The sequence below is a fragment of the Panthera pardus genome, unplaced genomic scaffold (genome assembly GCF_024362965.1).
Source record: "Panthera pardus isolate Hobbes unplaced genomic scaffold, ASM2436296v1 HiC_scaffold_15, whole genome shotgun sequence".
In the NCBI taxonomy this organism is placed as follows: domain Eukaryota; kingdom Metazoa; phylum Chordata; class Mammalia; order Carnivora; family Felidae; genus Panthera; species Panthera pardus.
In genome coordinates, this window is record NW_026526710.1 from 18,755,870 (window position 1) to 18,766,328 (window position 10,459).

Below are 10,459 nucleotides of genomic sequence, written 5' to 3' on the forward strand. Positions count from 1 at the left end.
AGTGTGACTGAGGATCTGAATTTTTAATATAATTTTAATTTATTCATATGTATAAACAAGCCAGTGTCATAAAGAAGAAATAGAGGCTATGTACTCTTGAAGAATAAAAGAATTTTAAGAGACATCACAACCAGATGTTTCTATTTCTATAAACTAGCATCAAACATTGGAAAATAAAACCAGTCCTGTTTACCATTACATCAATAAACATAATCAACTAAAACATATTAAACTGTAGAGTTAAAATGGGCACAATTTATAATATGTAAATTATACCTCAGTAAAGTTGATGAAAAAAAAACACTTAGGGATAAAGTTAACGAAAGAGAAGACTTCTACGTTGAAAACTACAAAACACTGCTGAGAAAAATTAAGACATAAATTGAGAGTGATACTATGTTCATGGATGGGATACTTAAGATCGTTAAGACATCACTTCTCCCCAAACTTATCTATAAAGTCAACACAGTTGCAAACGAAGTACTGGCAGGAAAAAAAAAAAAATCTTGGCAGACTGACTAATCAAAAACTGACTAATTAAATCAGTTTAACTAATCAGAAACTGACTAATTAAATCCAAAACTTATTTGGAAATGCAAAGAATCTAGAATAGTCAAAACAAACTTGAAGTTGACTTCAAAATTTACTTTAAAGTTACAGCAACTAAGACTATGTGGTTTTGGCATACAAACAAGCAGATAAGTGGACAGGGTCGGGAATATACGGAAAGAAAAGAGTACAGACATACATGGTCAACTGATTATCAATAATGGGTGGCAAGGTAATTCAACAGGGGAAAGAACAGTATTTTCAATATATAGTACTAAAACAACTACATATCATTTAGAAGAACAAAACCTCAACGATTACCTCAAACCATACTCAAAAATTAATTCAAGATGGATCATAAACCTAGACATAAAGCTGAAGTCATAAAACTACATACATACGAGAATATCTTTGATCCTGAGTCAGGCAAAGATTTCTTGAGAGCACAAAAAGCACTGAACATAAAAGGAAAAGTGAATAGGGGCGTCTGGGTGGCTCAGTCTGTTAAATGTCCGACTTGGGCTCAGGTCATGATCTCAAGGTTCATGAGTTTGAGTCCCGTGTCGGGCTCTGGGCTGACAGCTCGGAGCCCGGAGCCTGCTTCGGATCCTGTGTCTCCCTCTCTCTCTCTGCCCCATCCCTGCTTGCCCTCTCTCTCTCTCTCTCAAAAATAAACAAGCCTTAAAAAATTAAAAAAAAATAAATTGCAATCTATCAAAATTAAAGCCTTCTGCTCTTCAGAAGATATCACTGACATTTATGAAAAGGCAAGTGCAGCCTAGAACATGATATTCCTGGTAATTTTTCACGGTGGTACCTTTGCCTGAGAAAAGACCTTCATCTGGGAAATATATATATTCACATATCAAACAATAAAGGCAAAAGATTTGAACAGACGCTTCACAAAGGAAGATATATAGATGATCAAAAAGCACATGAAAATGTGCTCAGAATCATTAGCCATCTGGGCATGAAAACTGAAATTGAAATAAAGACGCACTTCTCACCTTTAGAGTGGCTGAATTAAAAAGATGGGTCACACCAAATGCCGGCAAGTATGCAGGCAACCAGACCTCTCACCCTTGTTCACGGGAGTGTGGAATGATACAACCGCTTTGGAAAATGGTTCAGCAACGTCTCGTGCAACTTCACACACACACGCCCGATTCTATGCCCAAGTATCTGCCATGAGGAATGAAAAGAGATGGCCACAAAGAGACTTGTACAAGAATGGTCACAGCTGCTTTCTCAGCATAGCCCCTAGATGGAAGACAGCCAAGTGCTATCTGCATCTGAACGGATGAACGAGTTGGGACCAGTCCTGCAGCGGAACATTCTCGAACAGTAAGAAGGGCTGAACTGATGTATACCACATGTGAATAGCAGAAACCTTATGGGGGGCCAGATCAGTCAAGCACAAAGGAGCTCATATTTTGATTCCACTTATACGAAGTCCTAGGAGAGTCAGAACCAACTTCCAGTGATACAGATCAAAAGTGTGGTGGTCTCTGGCAGGAAAAAGGGATGGACTGCAAGGGGGTGGGACAGAGCTTTCGAGGGCAATGGAACTGCTCTAGATCTTGACTGCAGTGTTGATTTACATGAGTGTGTACACAGTGGTCAAAACTCATCAAGCTGTGCCCTTAAAATGTATACATTTTATTGTGTGTAAATTATATAAAAAGCCCCAGGAGGGGCTTGGGGAGGGTGAGTGGGTGGAAATTAACGGGGTTGATTCTAAATTTTATCTGGCAACCCAAAGGGGCTGAGAATATCCAAGGCATTCTGGAAAAAGAACAAAGCTGGGCAGGTTCTGCAGCCAGAAATTAAGCTCTATTAAAAAGCAGTAAGAATTAAGACCGTCGGTGATTGGTACAAGGACAGACAGATGAATGAAACACATCAGGAAGCCCAGAAACAGATCCACACACTTGCCTTATGACAAAAATAACACTGTAGTACCATGGAGAAAGAATGGACTTTTCAATAAATAGAGCTGGGTCAATTGGGTATATTTTTCAAAAATCAGTTGTGACCTCTACATACAAGACACAAAAATCAACTTTTTTCTTTTTTAATTTTTTTGAGAGAGAGAGAGAGAGAGAGAGAGAGAGAGAGAGAGAGAGAGAATCCCAAGCAGGCTCCATACTCAGTGTGGCCCCAACACAGGGCTCGATCCCATGACTCTGGGATCATGACCTGAGCTGAAGTCGAGAGTCTGAAGCTCAACCAACTGAGCCACCCAGGTGCCCCCCCCCAAATCAGTTCTTGGTGGGTTGCACATCTAATTGTAAAAGGTAAAACTAAAAGGCAGAAAATCTGGGGAAAATATTTCGAAGAGAACACAAGAGACTGTCTCCGTGATCTGAAGGCAGGCAAATGTTTCTTAAACAGGATGTAAAAAGTAATAACTATAAAGGAAATATTTGATCAATTGGACTATCCACTGAAGCACAAACAGCGGTGTATTCATCCAGTGGAATGCCATATGGCGACCATGTGGAAAACATGGATGAGTATCTCAAATAAAACATTGATCTGAGGAAACTTGACAAAATACATATCATATATTTCCACTTACATAAAGTTCTAAAACTAGCAAAACAAATTTATGGTGTAAGAGTTAGGATATCGTTTACTCCTGTGGAGGGAGACTTAGACTTGTTTACCTGGATGGGTTCATTTGGAAAAAAAATTCATCACGTGGTACAATTATGATTTGTGTACTTTCCTATATGTGTGTTATAAGTCAACATGTATAAAGTTAAAAAAAAAAAAAAAAACAAAACCCTGATTTTTCTCCCCAGTCTTCTTCCCTCTGAAATCTTCTACATCTCAGTAAAATGGTAACTCTGTCCAGTTGTTCAGGACTAGATCGATGAGGACATGCTCAACTTTTTCCTCGCTCTCACCCACTGCAAACAGTCCCCTGCAGGCTGCTGGCTCTGCGCCCCACATCATTGCTCTCCTGGACTAGCGTAGCTGTTTCCCCACTGGTCTCTCCTGTTCCCGCCAGACTTTGTCCCTGGGGGGCTGTTCCGCCCATGGTGGCCACAGCAGCCACTGTAAAGCATGTCCGCTCACCTCATCTGTATGCTCCGAAGCACTCCTTTTAGCCTTCTAGAATGCCTGTGAACTGCTAGGGGATCTGGCCCCAGCACTCACCTCGCAGCCCACTCCGCTCCAGCCAGAGGCCTTCTTGCTGATTCTTGGACGTGGTAAGCACGCTCCTGCCCAGACATCTTGACCAGTTCTCCTTCTCTATTGTCCGCATGGCTGGCTCACCGCCCCCTGCAGCTTTCTGTTCTAATGCCCCTCCTCAGAGGACTTCCCTGACAATTTTTCTTCAGTTTTTATTTCCCGGTAGTTAATATACAGTGTTCCTTTTTATAGATTAACACTATTGTATTATATAGAGAGACCACATCTTCTTTATCCATTCATCAATCAATGGACACATGGGCTGCCTCTGTATCTTGGCTATTGTCAATGATGCTGCAAGAAACAACAGATGTGGAGAAAAAGGAACCCTCATGCACTGTCGGTGGGAGTGCAAACTGGTGCAGCCACTGTGGAAAACCATGTGGAGGCTCCTCAAAAATTTAAAAGTAGGGGCTCAATCAGCTAAACGTCCAACTCTTAGTTTAGGCTCAGGTCATGATCTCATGGCTCGTGGGTTCGAGCCCTGCATCAGGCTCTGTGCTGATGATGTGAAGCTTGCTTGAGATTCTCTCTCTCTTTCTCTCTCTGCCCCTCCCCAGCTCTCTCAAAAATAAACAAACGTTAAAAAAATCATTCCCTACGTCCCAGCAATTGCACTACTAGGTATTTATCCAAGGGATACAGATAAGCTGTTTTGAAGGGACACATGCACCCCAATGTTTATAGCAGCACTATCAACAATAGCCAAAGTATGGAAAGAGCCCAAATGTCCATCGATGGATGAATGGATAAAGAAGATGTGGCATATATATATGATGGAGTATTACTCGGCAATCAAAAAGAATGAAATCTTGCCATTTGCAACTACGTGGATGGAATTGGAGGGTATGATGCTAAGCGAAATTAGTCAGAGAAAGACAAGTATCATATGGCTTCACTCATATGAGGACTTTAAGAGACACAACAGATGAACGTAAGGGAAGGGAAACAAAAATAACATAAAAACAGGGAGGGGGACAAAACATAAGAGACTCACAAATACGGAGAAAAAACTGAGGGTTACGGGAGGGGTTGTGGGAGGGGGGATGGGGTAAATGGGTAAGGGGCACTAAGGAGTCTACTCCTGAAATCATCGTTGCACTAGATGCTGATTAACTTGGATGTAAATTATACAAGATAAATTATTAGATAAAATAAATAAATACATATTTTTTAAAAAGTTGGAACTACTACTCTATGATCCAGCAATCACACTTTGAGTATTTACCCAAAGGATACAACAACGCTAAATCAAAGGGATCCATGCACCCTGTTTACAGCAGCATTACTTGCAAATTCCCAGATGATTTATAAAAGCTTCTTTGCCATGATGTTCAACCCCCTTTGCGCCAGTTTACTTTTCCTTGTAGTTCTTACTATTACATGGTCACGTATTAAATCACAATTAGTTCATTGTCTGTAAGGCCCATTAAGAGGTATTTTGGGTCCACAACTATATCCCCAGTATCTAGAATAGGGCCTAGCACATATTTTTTACTGAGTGTTGTTGAATTACAGCGGGCCCTCATGCAGAAAGTCCTAAAGCTTTACTAACAAGACCTTAGAAAGAAAGATGGATTATTCTCATGACTAGGAAGCCCGAATATCATAAAGGGTTAATTCTCCTGGGGCACCTGGGTGGCTCCGTCGGTTGGGCGTCCGACTTCGGCTCAGGTCATGATCTCGCGGTCCATGAGTTCAAGCCCCGCGTCGGGCTCTGTGCTGACCGCTCAGAGCCTGGAGCCTGTTTCAGATTCTGTGTCTCCCTCTCTCTCTGCCTCTCCCATTCTCATGCTCTGTCTCTCTCTGTCTCAAAATGAATAAACGTTAAAAAAAAAAAAAGGGTTAATTCTCCCAAAAATCTGTCTAAAAATTAGATAGAAGTCCAGTGAAAATCCTGAGCTTTTCAGAAAATGTAACACGACCACCTTACAGCTCACACGGCAGGTACGAAGCCCACACGATGGCCCTGCCGGCCTGACAAAGGTGTCAGTGTGGAGAGAGGACGGCCGCTTCACCACGCCAGGGTCCAAGCAACATAGATCGATGCCAGAATGTCTGCAGAAGACCCATCCTGTCATGCCCCTTCTCTGCTCTCCTCTGACGCACAGGACCGGACATCTGTAGGAGCTACATTTGCCTGGACTCTGCCAGCAGATTTCTGGTCGGCTTCTCAATGCGAGGAGCCCCTCTGAAATGTGGGGGCACACGCATGACGGGCATTAGCAGATGTGAGACTGGACCATCATCAAGGGGGCATTTTTGCAAATCGCCAGCCTAAGTTTTGTTGACAACTGATCACTTCTAGAGATGTCCTGTGGTTTCGGCACCTTCTCGACACCCTGAAAGTTAGGGGCAAACCTTGACAGGTAGAGGTCGGTCGCTTCCCACATTTCTTCTTCCAGGTCCTGTCACTGGGCTTGTAAGCACCCAGTTCTCCATACTACCTCTGCTCAAAAGCACTTGAGGGCCGTTTGCTTTCCTGACTGGACCCTGTCTGAATGAGAAGTCCTGGTAAACAAGACAGAAACCACCAGACTAATACAACACAAAGCTCAGAGTTAGACCCGCATAGATATGGAAACTTGATACTTACAGAACTGAGACTGCAGAGCAGTGGGGAAAACATGAACCATTCAATAAACATTGCTGGGACCCACTTCACAAGAAAAAATAGGGGCACCTGGCTGGCTCAGTTGGTAGAGTGTGTGACTCTTGATCTCGGGGTTGTGAATTCGAGGAGATTGGGTGAGGAGATTACTTAAAATCTTTTATTTTATTTATTTTGAGAGAGAGAGAGAGAGAGAGCAAGTAGGGGAGGGGCAGAGAGAGAGGGAGAGGGAGAGAATTCCAAGCAGTCTCCACACTGTCAGCACAGAGCCTGATGCGGGGCTTGAGTTCAACAAACCATGAGATCATGACCTGAGCCAAAGTCGGACACTCAACCGACTGAGCCACCCAGATGCCCCAAGATTACTTAAAATCTTTAAAAGAGAAAAGAAAAAACACTGGATCCCTACTTGTTACCACACATAAAAAAAATAACGCAGCTGAATTAAAGTCTTAAATGTGAAAAATAACTTCTGTACGCGCTATAGGCTGTTCTTAGGATTGCAAAGTAAGAAGAGACTTCACAAGACACGCGCAATAAAACATAAACCATAAAGGAAACCAACTTCTGTGCTTCAAAAAGGCATCTTAAGCATGCTCTCTCTCCTCTTTCCCCTCCCCAAACATTCAGAACAAAAGCCTGAGGTGGTTCTGAGTAAGGTAGGCGTCCCCATGGGAAGGCGAAGAGTCTGAGCAGGCTGAGGAGGGCATCATGAGGGGTGGGAAGGTGGTGCAGGGTGTTGGAGAACAGGCTGGGTGAGAAGGATTTCCACACGGAAGGTGGTGCGGATGGCCCCACGTGGGAGACTGGGGGCCGAGTGTGTGAGGGGAGCATCCATCCAGGGAAGCAGACGTGGAGGCAATAGTGGCCATGGGACACGTCATACACAGCAGGACTGATCAAATACGCAAATATATTAAGGATAAGAGGAGTTGGGTTTCTCACTTGTTGGAGGAGACTTGCCAAATACAGAAAACTAGAATGAACCCTATACGGTGCTGGATTGAAATGGGAGCCATTGATGTAAACTCATGGTTTGTATTACTGACTGATGTATCTATCAGTTGAAGAATCAATCAATTGAAAGGCATAGATACATGCCCTGGTTCTGACTCGGAAGGCCTGGCAGCAGCCACAGCCTCATAAGAATGAAAACACCTAATGTTCAGATCTTGGCTTCTAAATACCGTTCTCTGCTAAAAGAAACCAGAGGTCCTTGGAAAATGGATGATTTCAGGCTGATTTTCAGAATGTGTGGCGCATGTCAAAAGTGCACAGATGACAACTTTTGGGGCGTCCACTGGCCAAATGAAGTATAATTTGAATATCAAAATAAATAATGGTAGTAACAAATCACAATCCATTAAATGGAAAACGGAGTCCATAGAAAAAGTGCAAAAAAAATTGAACATATTGAAAGTAAATGAGGAATAATATAGTTTCTATCAGTAGAAATATTTGCGGTGGGTTTTTTTGTCTGTTTTTGTGTTTGCTTATTTGTTTTTTAAAGATTTTTCCATGTGACTCTTTACCACGCTCATTTTGTCCTCAACCTTCTGGAACATGAAGTATACTTAGAATTGCTCTTTCGATGTCTTTGTTTCTTTAATTCTATCATCTGTGCCATTTCTTGTCAGTTTTGAAGGAGCTTTCTTCCCCTTAAGGGTCACGTTTTTCTACTTTGCATGTTTGATGATTATTGGTTAGATGCTAGACAGTGTAATTTTTACATTGTAGGGAGCTAGGGTTTAGGGAGAAGGGCTGTTCTGTAAATACTTGTGCACTTCGCTCTGAGACATCATTAAGGTACATGGAAACAGTCTGATCTTTTGGGGGGCTTGCTTTCAATCTTTGTTAGGTTAGGAGCAGAGCAGCCTATAGTCCGAGGCTAATTCAGCTCCACCACCAAGGGGATCATCTGAGAGCTCTATCCAAAGCCATGTATCATGAAGTTTCTCCACTCTGGCTGTTGGGAACATAAACTATTTCTAGTCTGGTCCTTGTGAGCTCTACAGATTGTTCTGTCTGTTCATTATGGTGGTTCTATTCCCAGCCTTGGGTAGTTTCCTCACAAACTTGCTGCAGGCTTTTTGCCTATCTCCAGAACTCTGTTTTTGCTCTCTCTTCTCCTCTTAGCGACTCTGCTCTATGAACTCTAGCCACACTGACTTCCCCAAATCTTCAACCTCAACTCACAGACACCACTGGGCTTGTGCAAATGCCCCTTCCCTGTGTTGAGGTCTGGAAACTCTCTCTAGGCAGTGAGCTGGGGTAATCATGGGGCTCACTTTATTTGAAGGTTCAATACCCAACACTGCCTGGCACCCAGTGTCTCAAATCTACTGTTTCCCACATTCTGTTAGATTTCTGTTACTGTTTAAGACTGCAGGGTAAGTCTGGACCCTGTTATTCTATGACGGCTGGGAAGTGGATATGGAGAATGGGATATTTACATTGTTTCAAAGTATCTCGCCACAAAATATTTACCAATTACAAAAAGAGTAACTTTACACAGGGAAGCCTGGCAGACAACATTTTAATAAAGGGATCAAAACAAACTTCATCAGAAATGGGACAAATTGGAATCATGTGCCATTTTATAACAAAAGTCCTCAATGGGATGCACTGAGAAGATCACAGCTTTACTTCTGGGATATTCTTGCCAAACCTGAATCTAATCACGAGGGAACATCAGACAAACTCAAATTGAAAGACATTCTATGATACTATTGACCTGTGAACTGTGTAAACATTTTGGAAAGTAATTTGATATTGAGTATGAAAGATGTTTATAGCCTATGACTCAGCAATTTAACTCCTAAGTACATAGTCTATAGAAACTGACATGTACCCAAGAAGAGACCTACTGGAATGGCCATTTGTTATATATTATTATAACAAAATGTTAAAATCAACTTAAATACCCACCAAGAAGAGAATGACGAAATGCATAGCAGTGGAAAAGAATGAACCAGAGCAGCACATACAGCATGGGTAAATCCCATCAACAGAGATGAGTAAAAATAATCTATTACGGTCATGCATGAGAATTGTAAGAGCAGATTTACAGGGAGGGTATGGAGGTAAAGATACAATCTGGAATATGCCAACATTAAACAAATTTTTTTAATGTATATTTATTTTTGAGAGACAGAGATAGAGCACAAGTAGGGGAGGGGCAGAGAGAGAGGGACACATGGAATCCACACAGACCCCATTCAGGCTCTGAGCTGACAGGCTGACAGCAGTGAGCCCGGCGTGGGGCTCGAACCCACAAACTGTGAGATCATGACCTGAGCTGAAGTTGGACGCTCAACGTCCTGAGCCGCCCAGGCACCCAGCCAACAGTTTCGATCCTACTTACGGTGTTTTATTTCCTAGGGTGGAGGGTACACGTGGCTTTTCATTATGTTATTCTCTCTACCTTTCTTTACGAGTGAAACTTTTTTATTGAAAATTGTTGCTGGGGCGCCTGGGTGGCGCAGTCGGTTAAGCGTCCGACTTCAGCCAGGTCACGATCTCGCGGTCCGTGAGTTCGAGCCCCGTGTCAGGCTCTGGGCTGATGGCTCGGAGCCTGGAGCCTGTTTCCGATTCTGTGTCTCCCTCTCTCTCTGCCCCTCCCCCGTTCGTGCTCTGTCTCTCTCTGTCCCAAAAATAAATTAAAAAATGTTGAAAAAAAAAATTAAAAAAAAAATAAAAAAAAAATAAAAAAAAAGAAAATTGTTGCTAATTTAAGTGGAAACATTTCCGTTCAAAGAGGTTAAAATAAAAACCTTGCTTCATTTATCACGGACTTTCTGGAAAACGTACCTCTCAGGAAGTTTGATGCAGGCCGTATCCAATAACCTTCGTTGTATTGACAAATAACTTCCAAAACACCTGGCTAGTTTTGACATTGTGTCAAGGTTATCAGTTTACTTTGGAGCCTGTCCAAGTAACTGTCCAGATTTGAATAACTGATAAAGCTTTATTATATCTTGAAAGGCTGAGTGGGATGGCCATTATCAAACAGGACTTACGAGTAATAGTATATAGGCTATTTGCCATGTGGCTACAGACAGCTATATACATTCAGCTTCGTCAACAGACACGAACTTA

At 42.3% G+C, this 10,459-nt stretch overlaps 1 long non-coding RNA gene across 1 annotated transcript; it reads right to left on the reverse strand.

The window, feature by feature from the left end:
* Nucleotides 1–708, reverse strand: LOC128777026 (uncharacterized). The gene is made up of 2 exons (XR_008422174.1): nucleotides 553–708; nucleotides 1–518 (listed from the first exon to the last, which is right to left on the reverse strand). It is a non-coding gene; the product is annotated as an uncharacterized LOC128777026 (long non-coding RNA).
* Nucleotides 709–10,459: the final 9,751 nt, after the last annotated feature.